Source organism: Phacochoerus africanus, chromosome 7, assembly GCF_016906955.1.
Source record: "Phacochoerus africanus isolate WHEZ1 chromosome 7, ROS_Pafr_v1, whole genome shotgun sequence".
NCBI classification, from domain to species: Eukaryota; Metazoa; Chordata; class Mammalia; order Artiodactyla; family Suidae; genus Phacochoerus; species Phacochoerus africanus.
Genome location: NC_062550.1, coordinates 47,935,412 through 47,951,663, shown reverse-complemented (window position 1 = coordinate 47,951,663; position 16,252 = coordinate 47,935,412). Strand labels below are relative to the sequence as shown.

Below are 16,252 nucleotides of genomic sequence, written 5' to 3'. Positions count from 1 at the left end.
CCTAATCCCACAGCTTCACCTACTTCCTTCCCAGGCACTCCATTCATGAAATCTCAATGATTGTTTACTGTCTCCTGGTAGGAAACAAAGCTGCCATCTGCCAGAGCTGTGGGGAAGGAAAACTCTGGGATTCTAACAACTCCAGAGCAACAGCCACCAAGGGGCCTAAGACAAGGGTAACAAATAATAGCAACTAAAGTAATTGGTTATTTTATACATTTATAATTTTATTTATTTTTTTTTAGGGCTGCACCCATGGCATATGGAGGTTCCCAGGCTGGGGGTATAATAGGAGCTGTAGCCATCAGGCTACACCACAGCCACAGCAACATGGGATCTGAGCCACGTCTCGACCTACACCACAGGTCAGAGCAACGCCAGATCCTTAACCCATTGAACAAGGCCAGGGATTGAACCCATAACCTCATGGTTCCTAGGCGGATTCGTTTCCACTGCGCCATGACGGCAACTCCTATATGTTTATAATTTTATACGCTTATATGTTTATTGAGTGTTTCCTATGTGTGGGGTGCTGTTAGGAGGCTTATATGGGCGTGCCCACAATATTTGTAGGGACTGGAATAAGGATAGTACAGGATTTAAATATATCATTCACATTAAAAACTTAATCCTCAGTATCTTCCATTTCATAAATGAGGAAACTAAAGCTTAGAGGACTTAACTTGCCCACAGTTCCAAAAACTAGGAATAGACACAGAAGACTTGCAGCCCTTACGCTATGCTATAATTAATTCAAGAGTTGGCAAACTTTTTCTATAAGGGGCCAGAGAGTAAATTATTTCAGGCCATACAGCTCCTGTCCCTCCTACTCAAGTCCATCTTTGCAGCAGGAAAGCAGCCATTGACACTTATGTAAAGAATAGACATGGCTGTGTTCCAGTGAAATGTATTTATAAAAACAGGCGGTTGGCCAGATTCCACTCCCAAGCCACAGCTGTTGAACCCTCTGTAGCCAAAGCAAAGGAGACTACCTTTCTTTGCACTCAGCACAGGCTTTGGGATCAAGCAATAGGATCATTTCTTTTTTCAAAAGTCCTTATATTGACATATGGTTTAAAGAAATGTTAAGCCATATAAAACAATCTCCATTTAGGCTTGCAAATTTCTTGGTGAGTATCACATTCTTAGAAACTTGCACACATTATCAGAGATTAAGACGCCTCTCTATTATGACATGTCATCATTCAACATCTGCTTTACTATAGATCTCAGCCACAGCAGGCAGAACTGCTTTCTTACTGTTCCTCTGGCAGGGTGTGTCCTCATTCTGAAAGTGGGACATCAAGCAAAGAAGAAACTCCATAACTTTTCTGACCCCCAAGGAGATGAAATCAGACTCCAGTTTGGTCTCGTTAAGGAAAATCTGGGCTCTGACCAGAGACTGCCACACTTGACAGCATAAGAACCCAGAGAACCAAGAACGGCTTAGCTCAGTACCGAGACGCATTTTCAAGTAGCCTAGAGAAGCACCACTACTGTCCCAAAGAAAGCTGCTAATTTCTCCCACACAGAGATGGTCTCTCCTTCATGGTGCGCAGTTAGCTCCAATCACGAATGTGATTTTATTGACAAGCTGTTCAGCTTGCAGTGCTTATCATAACTAAAGGAATTTGCATCTCTCCCTTACACTTTCCTGACGCATCTCCAAAGGGAATTTAATAGGAAATGGGAATGAACAATGCTTGTGCTTTTGAATTAGAATTAAAATGTTTAAACCTATTGTTTGGGAATTTCATGAGCAATTCATCATCCTTTAAGCAGTACAGATGCACTTTCAAAACCTTGGCAGAAGCTGTTAAATGATAAAAGAACAACACTTCCCCTTCTTATTTACATCATCCTGGAAAGATGACCATTGTCCACCTTTGAGACAAGCATTTTACAACATCTGCTATGACTTCATTTTTTGTTTAATTACATGCAGCAAAGAGAATCTTTCTGCTCTTAAGTAGAACTGAAATCTAACCTTTTAACTTAATAAACTTAGACAACCCACTGAGAGTTTCTATAAATAGCATTAATGACACATTGTTCCTTTTTTTATGGCTGCACCTTTGGAATACGGAATTTCCAGGGCTAGAGGTTGAATCAAAAGCTGCAGCAGCATCCTACTCCACAGCCATGGCAACACAGGATCTGAGCCACACCTTCCACCTATGCTGTAGCTTGCAACAAGGCCAGATCCTTAACCCACTGAGTGAGGCCAAGGATTGAACCCGCCTCCTCACAATGTTGGGTCCTTAACCTGTTGAGCCAAAACAACTCCCTCTTCCTATTTTATTATTCTAGAAAATTGCTAACTTTAGATAGTTTAAGGGAAACCTATTTCTAATTAACTTCATTCTGATCTGCTGAATCCCTACCTGGAAAATTATCTGACCTTAAGATCTTATTCTGGTCTCATGAAGGTTGACCCAAAATGGTTAAACAATAAAGCCCTGGAACCCAGAACCTAAAACAGCTGCTTGATGCTACCACACTGGAAGCACCAGGGAGCCAACGGCGGCTCCTTAGATCAGATTGAACCTGGAAGCTTCCAGCACCTGTGAACCCAGACTTAATAGTGTCCCCATTTTTCTATCCAACATTTGATAGATGAGGAAATTTCCAAAAAGATTGAATGTATCTGGATGTGAGCATTTATTCATACTCCAAGAAAAAGGCACCTCTCGTGCATTTCCTTAGATCCCCATCCTAGGGGTACTGCTGGGCCAGGTGTGAAAAGCTTCTTTATATTTACTTCTCCATGAAGAGATTTGTCCTCTTCTTTTCTCGGCATATCTATGGAACAACTGAGAGAAAAAAAATGCCTTTGCTTTCACCTTCTGAGAACCTGTCTAATTCTCTTTTACCTCTTTGAAGCTGAGATGCTTCCCCTCAACCTACTAGTTCACCCTTTCCGGTAGGAAGGCAGAGCTCTGGATCTAAAAAAAAAAAAACCCGTTTGCATCTCAATTCTGCCACTTGCTGGTTTGATGGCAAATTATGTATGTGTCCCCATTCTTATTTGTCTTAGTTGGTAAAAGGAGGTAATTTTACACTGATCAGAATTCATGATATAGGAGTTCCCATTGTGGCACAGCAGAAATGAATTCGACTAGTATCCTTGAGGACATGGGTTCAATCCTTGGCCTCACTCAGGGGATTGGGGATCCAGCTTTTCCCGAGCTGTGAGCTGTGGTGCAGATCGCAGATGCGACTCGGATCACACGTTGCTGTGGCTGTGGCATAGGCCAGCAGTTGTAGTTCTGAATTCTGCCATCTCTCCTTCCATAAATCACCATATTCTAGAGTTGAGCATCTTCACTTTGTAGCAAAGGCATGAGGGATCATCCACCCATTGGTTCTGTCCCCCGTCTAGTCCCTGTATGAACGCAGATCTGACTACATAGGCTGTGTCATGGGTCCAGTGTTCTTTAATTTTCCACATTACTCTCTAATGATGTATCTATTGTTCTGGGGATTATGAGAAAACACAAAGAAATGGTCATTCCAATTCTCAGGAGGGCAAACCAATCGGTTTCTAATAGAGGGGGTAAGGATACTATAAGATTACTAAAATTTGATAAGAAGTCCCTAGTTTGAGATGTATTTCCTCGCGCAGAATCCAAGAGAAGAAAGAAATAGATTCATTAGTACTGTAAGGAGGTCTTTTTTCCCCATTCTTTAAAATTACAGGTGACTTACCATGTTGTGCCAATTTCTGCTGTACAGCAAACTGATCATACATATATATACATTCCCTTTTTTATACTATCTTCTGTCATGGTCTATCCCAAAAGCCTGGATATAGTTTCCTGTGCTGTACAGTAGGACCTCATTGCTTACCCATTCTAAATGCAATAGTCTGCATCCACTCCCTCCCCCCTTCCCCTTGGCAACAACAAATCTGTTCTCTCTGTGAGTCGGTTTCTGTTTTGTAGATAGGTTCATTTGTGCCATATTTTAGATTCCACATAAGTGATACCATATGGTATTTGCCTTTCTCTTTCTGAGTTATATCACTTAGTATGGGAATCTCTAGTTGCATCTATGTTGCTGCCAATGGCATTATGTAGTTCATTTTTATGGCTGAGTAGTATTCCATTGTGTATATGTACCACATTCTAATCCAATCATCTGTCCATGGGCATTTAAGTTGTCTCCATGTCTTGGCTATTGTGAATAGTGCTGCTATGAACGTAAGGGTACATGTATCTTTTTGAATTGTACTTTACCACAAAAGGTCTTAATGGAAGGGAGGTTGAAACAGCAACACTTAAATCCACACTCATCCTCCCGGCAAGGACACAGACAACCATGCAGGACACTTGGTTTATGACACCCACACTTCAGTCTCTCTTCCACCCCCAGAGGCACATTTCACAACCTCCTCCAATATTGTGTTTCAGAATGCTAGGCTGCTATGCTAGGGTTGTTCACTTTTTAGAAAATTGAGATATGTGACATATCACATTATATTAGTTTCATGTGTACAACATCATGATATGTTTCTATATATTGCATATTGATCACCACAATAAGTCTAGTTAACATTCATCACCTCACATAGTTACACAATTCTTTTTCTCTTCTGATAAGAACTTCTAAGATCTACTATCTTAGCAACTTTCAAACATACAATACAGTATAATTAACTAGAGTCACCATGCTGTGCATTACATCACCGGGACTTACTTAATTTATAACTAGAAGTTTGTGCCTTTTGACCCCCTTCACCCATTTTGCCCACCCCTTACCCCCTGACTCTGCCAACCGCCAATCTGTTACTCTGTGTCTATGAGCTCAGGTTTTTATTAGGGTTGTTTACTTTTGAGCACATGAGGTTAGAAAAGAAACAAAGAGGTCTGTGGAACCAGAGGAGGAGGAAAAAGGAGCTGGGAAAGGAGAGGCCTAGACTAGGTTGCTTTGATTGCCTTTGACTTTGATTCACCCAGTCTCCTCATCTGCACAGGGTAGACTGAAATAATGACTTGCAGTTATCTCACTTAGCTTACAATACCCTGCACATATATGATTCCACTTACTCTCATCTGAATCCAAAGTTCACTCCCCAAATTTTACTTTCAAATCCTGGTTTCCAAGACATTTGCTATAACCACGTAGGACTCAGACAGAAACATTCATCTTTTATAACCAATAGGGTTCCATGATACTAAGGTCATGATTCCAGCCTAGTAAATACTTGTTCAAACTTACCCTCATTTTGTGCCATTGGCCAAGCACAACTAACTGAGCACAACAGGTTGGCCAACTGATCTTCAGCCCATGAGCGCCCTGACCTACTCCTCAGCTCACTCACTTATTCTCGCCATCGCTCTGCATTATACTTGTCATCAACAAGCTTATGCTTTATAACACATTCAACTGAGTCCTTCAGCAAAATCCTACTGCTTCCTTCCTGGTCAAGACCTTCACACAGCACTCACCCCCATGAGACTTTGGTGATTGGCTACCAAGTCCAGTGTAGTGCCAGGAGCCTCCCTACCTGGGCACTGCCCTGGAGAGCAGCCCTCACTGGACAAGGTCTACCTTCCTAGATCTCATCCCTCTTCTGAGTTTAGGTTTCCAGGGTCTGGATGGAACAGTTCATGCTGGCACAGCAGGAGCAGAGAGACGAACACATGGAATCAAGTCTTCCTATGGACCCCACGATATTCTTTTTGTTCGTCTTTTTAGGGCTCCACCCATGGCATATAGAAATTCCCAGGTTAGGGGTCTAATCAGAACTACAGCTGCCAGCCTACACCATAGCTACAGCAACCCAGATCTGAGTCACATCTGTGACCTACATTACAGCTCATGGCAACACCAGATCCTTAACCCACTGAGCAAAGCCAGGGATCGAAACTGGGTTCTCATGGATCCATATGGATCCTCAGCATCTCTTCTGCTGAGTCACGATGGGAGCTCCACCCATAGTATCCTGAAGAACAACTTTAATCAACTTATGAAACCTCCATGTAGGAAGAGAGAGGGACTCAACGCACTGGACTCGTGAGCAGTCCAGTGCTCTGAGCCCCACTTGAGATAGAAGCCTTCAGTACAATTCCAAGCTTCTCCCCACAACTTGATGTGTTACACAGACTTCTTGAACCTGTCCACATGGACTGCAACCTCTCTTAATAAGCTGCCTGCACCATCACCCCTTGAATAGGTGGGTCTGCCATTGCTCTTGCCCCACCCCCAGGGTGAGGCTCCTATTTCCTCCAGGCACATGCTCCTGATTGCTGCTTGCTCATGTGGACTTCTAAGCAACACATGTTCTTGCAGCTCAGATACCCCATCATTCTACAGAGATCTCCCCATACCAACACTCCCGGGACCGTCCCCTTGCCTACTGCCTGGCCTTTCAGAGAGCCTGTCCTCCTGGCAGCTGGACTTCCTCCTCTTCTGGTCTCCCCCCAGGAGACACATCTCCCTTCCTCTCCCTGGTCCATTGTGCTGCAACTGAGCAAACACAAGTGGTTCCATTCTAATGTATGACAAATCTGTGTTTCAAATCTTAAGGTAAGAAAATTCACTCTTTCCACAAGGTTATTCAAAGTCACAAAAGAGGAGAGCTTAGGGATCATGCTGTTTTTAGATTTCTCAAACCAGCAAAATGTCTAAAGAGGAAGGGTGTTGTTAGATGGGGGTGGAGGAACCAATGAAGGTTATATATCCCCTCCTGCACTCATCGTTTTGGAAAAGAAAGGATATTTTAATAACAAAAATACAGGAAACATAGAATTTCATTTTTTTTTTTTTTATGGCTCCACCTGCAGCACACGTAAGTTCCCAGGCTAAGGGTCAAATCAGAGTTGCTGGCCAGGAATTGAACCTGCATCCTCACAGTCACTATTTTGGCTTCTTAACCCAAAAAATCCACAATGGGTAATTTCATAATTTTTTAAATGCATAGATTTAACTTGATGAAAAACTCATCACACTATCTTCCTTTCTTCTTTCACCCCCAATTTGGTCATAGGCAAATCTGGCATGAAAATCTAAGTGGCATTTGCGACCTACTGTGCAAGGCCAGCACCCAGGTTTTACAGAGAGGAAAGTGATTCCCCCAGGATGGCCAGACAGAGCAGGGCAGACCAGGCTGTGTTGATCTCCAGGTCAGGCTTCCTTCTCCTGGATTTGCTAAGGTAAGGTTTGGTTGATATCAAATTAATCCTGTTGATTTTAATAGTTGGCAAAACTTTGATTTACTCTCAAATAATCCTCATTCTCTTCCAGCAACTCTGCAGAAGCATATATGTGGCTCATCAGAAGGGGTCCCTGATGTCAGAAAACAAGAGTAATGTTCCTTTAGAGGTGACGTTTCTCATTTTGCATCTCGAGAAATAAATACTGCAGTACTATTTCAACAGCAGCCCATGTGAGATGAACGATTCCATTTAGCATTAGTAGGTGTGATTTGAAGCTATTTCTCAAAATTGAAAATGGAAACCAGTCAACTTTTTTCCCATTTTTCCATGTCTGATGTGTCCATTCACTTAGGAACTAGAAAATCCAAATGGCATCCTTTCTGAGTAGGACAATTTAAAATTTTTCTTTCTCCCTCAAACACGTTATCTAACTTCTCCTTCTGTGGGCTCAGCGCCTCTTGATCAGTTCTATCCATAATATTGCCTCTGACTTCATTTACTGTCTCTTCCTTCCCCACTCCACTCATTCATGTTTTCTTTTTTTCTTTTTTTTTTTTTTGGTCTTTTTGCTATTTCTTGGGCCGCTCCCGCGGCATATGGAGGTTCCCAGGCTAGGGGTCCAATTGGAGCTATAGCCACCAGCCTACGCCAGAGCCACAGCAACGCGGGATCCAAGCCGCGTCTGCGACCTACACCACAGCTCACGGCAACGCCGGATCCTTAACCCACTGAGCAAGGGCAGGGACCAAACCCGCAACCTTATGGTTCCTAGTCGGATTCGTTAACCACTGCGCCATGACGGGAACTCCCTCAAGTTTTCTTAAAGTAGCTTAGGAATTTGCTCTTTGGCCCTAAAGTGAATAAATTACGCTTAATCAGGCATGTGAAAAGGTATCTGATCACATTCCATGACTTTGAGAGCTCTGGATAACTATTTCTGCTTCATCAATTCTAGGAAATTTTAGTCCTTTGAAGCATTCTAATGTGGTTTTTATAAAATACAAAAAAGTGGCCATTAAATGATATCATCTTCTCTTGAGATAAGAATAAGAGATCAAAACTTCTGTGAAAGAATGATTTAAGCCCCAAACTCTCCTGCCTGTTCAAAAAGGACTTCCATAAAATTGGCATTTATCACCAGAAGAAAAGATTATTCCAATTTCTTTTGGTGGTAAAGCTCTGACCCTAAAGCCATGATGCGCTAAAGAGACAACCCATTTCTGTCCCTTTTATCCCCAGATTTCAAAATGCCAAGCGAGAGGAAGGTGATATTTGGGGTCTTTTCTAGGTGAGGATGGAAGGAGAACAGAAGCCAGAAGATCTAAGTGGGTTGTTCATTGTTAGGCAGAAAGGCAGAGGATGAAAACGCACTGTTGGTCCAACACATTCTGAACTTTTCTTATAAAAAATGGCCAAACCAGCCCCTGGGGGTTGCTGGGACTCACCTGGATGTCGGTAAGGATGGAAAAGATTTCTGTGGTGTTCATGGATGGGATCCTAAGGCTGGGGTTTAGTTCCTTAATGTGAACATCTAATGAGCAGGAAGATCACCTGCCAACCAAGCTTTTTATTTCATTTTCCTACCATTTGCTAAAGTTTTTGAGACAACATAGAATGAAGATGATGATCTGTGTTTTCAGGAAAGCCACCAAGTACACTGTACACGTTTTCCTAAGCATCCGGGTACAATGCTGAGGGGAAATGGTTCTTTCTTGTCAAGGTCAATAATGGTAGGAAAGCCATGCAGAGAAGTCTCACATATATAAAGGAGCTGGGATGCATTCTTCAGCATCATGGAAGTCAGCAGGTTTATAAAATGCCCTGGGCATCACCTGATGCGCTGGTACCTTCCAAAGGATGGATTCTGCAGCACCTGCAACATTCACTGTAACCCTGAGGAAGATTTCAGCAGCCCCTCATCCAACAGTCTACCATCATCCACTGAGACAGGGGTGGCTAGTCTCTGCTGGGCAAAGTCTTTTTCAGAGAACATCCCCATTTTAATGAAAACTGTCAACACTGATAAACTGGCTCCAATGAAGTCATTCAAAACTCTCTAACGCCATGGCACGGAAGTTTTTCCACGGAGGTTCTGATTTTTTACTCAGCTGCCCAATGTTCGATAACAATGGAATTTAGTGCCATGAGTAAGGCAGCTCCCTGGTGGTGCTAGTTACAACAATGACCTTGAAGGAAGACTGGAGTTCGTGAGTGCTAACAATATCTCTTTCAAAACCTCCTGCTGCTTCCTCCCATCCCAGGCTTCCAAAATGTAACTCTCAGGTTTGTGCTCAGAGTTGCATACCCGGCCTAGTGACCCACCCTCTTCCTCAGCCTCCAGGACCATCTCTAGGGGCCAGGACACCTCTATCTTCCCATCACATGGCCTTGGCATCTGCCAAGACTACAGTTCTGGAAGGGGAAGGAAGCCTGGCTGGGTACAGTGATGATATGGATACAAAACCAGGAGATACTGAGCAGGAAAGAGAAACCCTTAGAAAAGGATGACTGGGCATCAACACTCCAAGGCATAGATGGGGGAACTTGGAGAGAAAAGGACAATAATCTTTTTCACAAAGACCAGTTTCCTGAAACTGAGTTCAAATGACTCTGCATCGAGTTTGCCAAATGCAGCAAAATCCAAATCAGTTCTGAGAGGCAGGTATCTACACTTGGTCATACTGATGTTTTCTTTAGATTTCAAACTTTTATTTTAATCCAGATCAGTTTATTCCCCCCAGTAGGCGGGGGCATGACTTTGTCTATTTTGGAGAAAAGAAACGGAGACAGAGAAAGGACAATTTCAGACATGGCAGCACAGGAAGAGCCAGAGCTGGCATGATTCTGGGAGTGTTTGGAGGATATACCCACTTGGGTGAAAGAAACCCTTTACTTACTTAATTTGTTTATTTATTTAATGGCTACACCTTCAGCATATGGAAATTCCCAGGCCAAGGGTCAAATCAGAGCTGCAGCTGCAAGGCTGAAGCCACAACCACAGCAACAACAGACCTGAGGCACATCTGTGAATATGCCACAGCGTGAGACAATGCCAGATCCTTAATCCACTGAGCAAGTATAGGGATCAAACCTGAAATTCTCACAGAGACTATGTCACATCCTTAGCTTACTTACTGAGCCACAGCGGAAACTCCTAAAACCTATTGCTTTTTTTTTTTTTTGGTCTTTTTAGGGCCACATCCACAGCATATGGGGGTTTCCAGGCTAGGGGTCAAATCAGAGCTGCAGCTGCTGGCCTACAGCAACACCAGATTCAAGCCATGTCTGTGACCTACACCACAATGCAAGATCCTTAACCCACTGAGCGAGGCCAGGGATCGAACCCACGTCCTCATGGATACTAGTCAGGTTTGTTGCCACTGAGCCACAGTGGGAAATCCTGAAACCTCTTACTTTAATTAAGACAACCATGGTTGATGACATTACAGGTTTCTATGTTTATTTAAGAGTCTTCCATAAGAATGAAATTTTAACCTCTTGCTTAATATTCCAGCCTTTAATTTTCTCAAAGATTGTTCTCTTGTATTCAGATTAGAAAAGGTCACCGCACATGCACCCAGAACACCAACTCCTAAGGACTTAGATGCTAGGACTTTTGGAAATATCAAGCATTGATTTCCAAATGGAGTTGAGCTGCAAGTACTTTACAGTCAGACTTTCTTCTTTTTCAATTGAAAAGAATACTAAAATGTTACTATAAGAGAAGCAATGTAACCTGGAAAGGTACCAGACCTGTCAATCCCAAGAATCTGTATTCTACTGCTTGGCAACTTAATAGCTACGTCACACAAGCAACATATTTAACTTCTCAGAGGCCAGGCATTCTTTTTGTAAAGCAGGTATCTGCTTCCTCAAGAAGATGGTATCAGCAATGTAACACTTGACATATATATTTTTTCTTTTTAGGGCCTCATCTGCAGTATATGGAAGTTCCTGGGCTAGGGGTCAAATTGGAGCTACAGCTGCTGGCCTAAACCACAGCCATAGCAACACCAGATCAGAGCCTCATATCCAACCAATGCTGCAGCTGGCAGCAACACTGTATCTTTAACCCACTGAGTGAGGCCAGGGATCAAATTCACATCCTCAAGGACTCTGTATCAGGTTCTTATCCCATTGAGCCACAATGGGAACTCCAACACTTGATTTTTATTGAACATGTACAATACAAAACACTTTATATATATTTTTGTAAGAGATCATCTCAGGAGTTCCCATTGTGGCTCAGTGGGTTAGAAACCCAACTAGTATCCATGAGGATGTAGGTTGGATCCCTGGCCTCGCTCAGTGGGTTAAGGATCTGGTGTTGCCCTGGCTGTGGCATGGGCTGGCAGCTGCAGCTCCGATCTGACCTTTTACACAGTGGATGAGACAGGCTTGGGGACACTTCACTCATGTCACACTCTGCAGGAACAGGCCATGAACCACCACACACGGCATGAATTAAAAGATAAAATAAATACGACATTCCTAGCATAGTGACTGACATATAATAAAAGCTTAATAAGAGCTTTGATACAAGTAATGTTTACTGAGTATGATATTATTTTTAAAAATATCTGGGAGTTCCCGGCATGGTGCAGCGGAAACAAATCCGACTAGGAACCCTGAGGTTGCAGGTTTGATCCCTGGCCTTGCTCAGTGGGTTAAGGATCTGGCGGTGTTGCCATGAGCTGTGGTATAGGTCACAGATGCAGCTCAGACACCACGTTGCTGTGGCTCTGGTATAGGGTGGCAGCTGTAGCTCCGATTGGACCCCTAGCCTGGGAACCTCCATATGCCTCAGGTTCGGCCCTAAAAAGACAAAAACAAAACAAAACAAAACAAAAAAGAATATCTGGACCCATTAAATGTTTAGAGGAATGATGCCTCTGTATTTTTTAATCAGCAGTTAATAAACTCTTTGAGGGAACAAATAGATTCTCTTATTTTGGCAGCTGCAGATGCTGATAGAACATGCCAGGATAGGTATGCTATCTATATGCTTTAAGTGAAGAACAAATGCAGATTCCATTGGAATCATGACTACTACAGACAAAACTTGACTCAAGCCACTTTTGGCTGCTTTAAGAAAAAACACATCTAGAACTGACATTGAGGTCATCCTTTGCTCTCCTGTTTTCCTTATACCAGCAAATCCTCCAAAGCCTATTATCCTAAGGCAATACAGGATGCAAAGAAATGGTGTTATATTTTAGTTCCTAGTAAATAGCTTTTATCAAGAAATAACCTCCTTCCCAAATTGTGCTCTACACACAAAGAAAATTAAGGGCCACTTTCTCCTTGACTAAGTCAAAACAAGATGCTGAAAAGTCTAAAAAAGCTATCAGGTATTTTTTTTGTTTGAGGCAGGGTGGGAGGGAATCAAAGGTCATGACATTCATTTCTAATTATATGCATTTAGAAATTTCAAACTCAAAATCCATAAATGAAATTAAATTTTATTCTTTAATACCTAACTTTATTTGAATTAAACTTAAAAGTTACTCAATATGAATAAATAAAAATGAATGATTTGGGAGTTCCCATTATGGCTAGAGGGTTAAAAATTGACAATATCCATGAGGAGGGGGGTTCCATCCCTGGCCTCAATCAGTGGGTTAAGGATCTAGCATTGCCATGAGCTGTGGTATAGGTGGCAGACACAGCTCAGATTCTGCATTGCTACGGCTGTGGCATAAGCCCGGCAGCTGCAGCTCTGATTCCACCCCTAGCCAGGGGACTTCCATATGCTGTGGGTGACGCCCTAAAAAGCAAAAAAAAAAAAGATTTCCCTGTAATATATTGGGGTTTTTTTTTGTATTTACTTTATTGCTTTTTAGAAAGGCTCATTCTTATGTATAATTCATAAAATTACTTTATTTTAGGAAGTTAATAAAATTCCTATTTTGAGAATAAAAAAACATAAGTGGAAAAAAAAAAGCTTCATGTACTGCTCAAGGTCATACAACAGATAAATGGCAGAAGAATTTCAGGGACATTTCCAAGCATCTGAAAAGAAACATGGCCTTGGAATGCTGACATTTGAATATGACAAGAGAACAGACAAGCTTCAGCACAGTTCAAATATTCAGAGCTAAGTCGCATTATGTAATCATACATGTCTGAATGCCCTTTATAATTTTTAACCTTTTTTTTTCCTCAAGGACAAGTTTCCTTAAGATTGTTCCCATTTTTAAATTAAAGAACAAAGAGAGACGGAGAAGATAGAAGTTAATTAAAATCATGCTACTTAACATGGTCAATAATTTTTATGTATATCAACAAATAGTGCTAGAAAGTTATTATAATTATGTTTAATAAACACAGACTCTTGGACAAAGAAATCACAGTAAATGAGCGCTGCTAAAATCCTGAATATACCCCAGTCCATATTTCACATGGAGTTGTCTCAATTTCACCAGGAGGTAAACGCTGTAAACCTCCAACCTCCTCGGGGACTGTTTCTAAAGCTGGGGTAATAAACACCTTAGCTCCACAAGGATCTAACTGTCATGCACGCAAAGCATGGACTCTCTGGAGCCATTGTGTTGGTGAGAAAGGCAGGTCTCCTAAAGAGGAAAACGCCACATTCCCTACAAATAAAAGTCCAGAACCCGATGGCTTCCCAGGTGACTCTACCAAACACACAAAGAGGAACTTGTAACCAGCCTCCTTAAACTTTTTTACAAGGTTGAAGAAGAAGGGACACTCCCAAAGACATTCTATGACGCCACCATCACCCTAATTCCAAAACCAGACAAAGATACCACCAAAAAAGAGAACCATAGGCCAATATCTTTGATGAATATAGACACAAAAATTCACAACAAAATTTTAGCCAAGTGAATCCAACAACATATAAAAAAGATCATACACTACGACCAGGTGGGATTCATCCCAGGTTCACAAGGATGGTTCAACATATGCAAATCAACCAATGTCATACACCACATTAACAAAAAAAAGTAAAAAACCACATGATAATCTCAGTAGATGCAGAAAAAGCATATGACAAAGTCCAATACCCATTCATGATCAAAACTCTCACCAAAGTGGGTATAGAGGGAACATACCTTAACATAATTAGAGCTATTTATGACAAACGCACAGCAAATATAATACTCAATGGAGAAAAGTTGAAAGCTTTCCCACTAAAATCTGGAACAAGACAAGGATGCCCACTCTCACCACTGCTCTTCAACACAGTACTGGAGTCATAGCCACAGCAATCAGACAAACAAAAGAAATTAAAGGCATCCAAATAGGAAGAAAAGTGATAAAATTGTCACTATATGCAGATGACATGATACTATACATAGAAAACCCTAAGGACTCAACCCAAAAACTACTTGAACTGATCAACAAATTCAGCAAAGTAGCAGGATATAAGATTAACATTCAGAAGTCAGTTGCATTTCTGTATACTAACAATGAAATAGTAGAAAAGGAATACAAAAATACAATACCTTTGAAAATTGCACCCCAAAAATCAAACACCTGGGAATACACCTGATCAAGGAGGTAAAGGACTTATATGCTGAGAACTATAAAACATTAATCAAGGAAATGAAAGATGTAAAGAAATGGAAAGATATCCCATGCTCCTGGGTTGGAAAAATTAATATTGTAAAAATGGCCATACTGCCCAAAGCAATCTATGGATTCAATGCAATTCCTATCAAACTACCCATGACATTTTTCACAGAACTAGAACAATCCAAAAACTTATATGGAACCACAAAAGACCCAGAATTGCCAAAGTAATTCTGAGGAACAAAAACCAAGCAGGAGGCATCTCTCTCCCAGACATCAGGCAATATTACAAAGCCACAGTCATCAAGACAGCATGGTACTGGTACCAAAACAGACAGACAGCCCAATGGAACAGAATAGAGAACCCAGAAATAAACCCAGGCACCTATGGTCAATTAATCTTTGACAAAGGAGACAAGAACATAAAATGGGAAAAGACAGACTTTTCAGCAAGTATTGCTGGGACACCTGGACAGCTACATGCAAATCAATGAAACTAGAACACACTCTCACACCATGCACAAAAGTAAACTCAAAATGGCTGAAAGACTTAAATATAAGACAAGACACCATCAAACTCCTGGAAGAGAACATAGGCAAAACATTCTCTGACATCAACCTTATGAATATTTTCTCAGGTCAGTCTCCCAAAGCAACAGAAATAAGAGCAAACATAAACCAATGGGACCTAATCAAACTGACAAGCTTTTGCACAGCAAAGGAAACCAAAAAGAAAACAAAAAGACAACTTACAGAGTGGGAGAAAATAGTTTCAAATGATGCAATGGACAAGGGCCTCATCTCTAGAATACATAAGCAATTTATACAACTCAACAGCAGAAAGGCCAATAATCCAATTGAAAAATGGGCAAAAGACCTGAATAGACATTTCTCCAAGGAAGATGTACAGACGGCCACAACTGCTCAACATCACTGATTATTAGAGAAATGCAAATCAAATCTACCATAAGATACCACCTCACACCAGTCAGAATGGCCATCATTAATAAGTCCACAAATAACAAATGCTGGAGGGGTGGTGGAGAAAAGGAACCCTCCTGTACTGTTAGTGGGAATGTAAGCTGGTACAACCACTATGGAGAACAGTATGGAGGTATCTTAGAAAACTCTACATAGCATGACCATATGACCCAGCAACCCCACTCTTAGGTATACATCCGTACAAAACTTTCCTTAAAAAAAGACACGTGCATCTGCATGTTCATTGCAGCACTATTCACAATAGCCAAGACATGGAAACAACCCAAATGTCCATCGACAGATGAATGGATTAAGAAGATGTGGTATATATACACAATGGAATACTACTCAGCCATAATAAAGAATGAAATAATGCCATTTGCAGCAACATGGATGGAACTAGAGACTCTCATACTGAGTGAAGTCAGAAAGAGAAAGCCAAATAGCATATGATATCACTTATATCTGGAATCTAATATACAGCACAAAGGAACCTTTCCACAGAAAAGAAAATCATGGACTTGGAGAATAGACTTGTGGTTGCTAAGGGGTATGGGGAGAGAGTGGGGTGGATT

The 16,252-nt window shown here is 41.5% G+C and overlaps 1 protein-coding gene across 1 annotated transcript in view; it reads right to left on the bottom strand.

Moving 5' to 3' along the window:
- Positions 1 to 16,252, bottom strand: part of TMTC1 (transmembrane O-mannosyltransferase targeting cadherins 1) — a 302,591-nt gene that overhangs the window by 95,989 nt on the left and 190,350 nt on the right. The gene's annotated exons all lie outside the window — the stretch shown is intronic.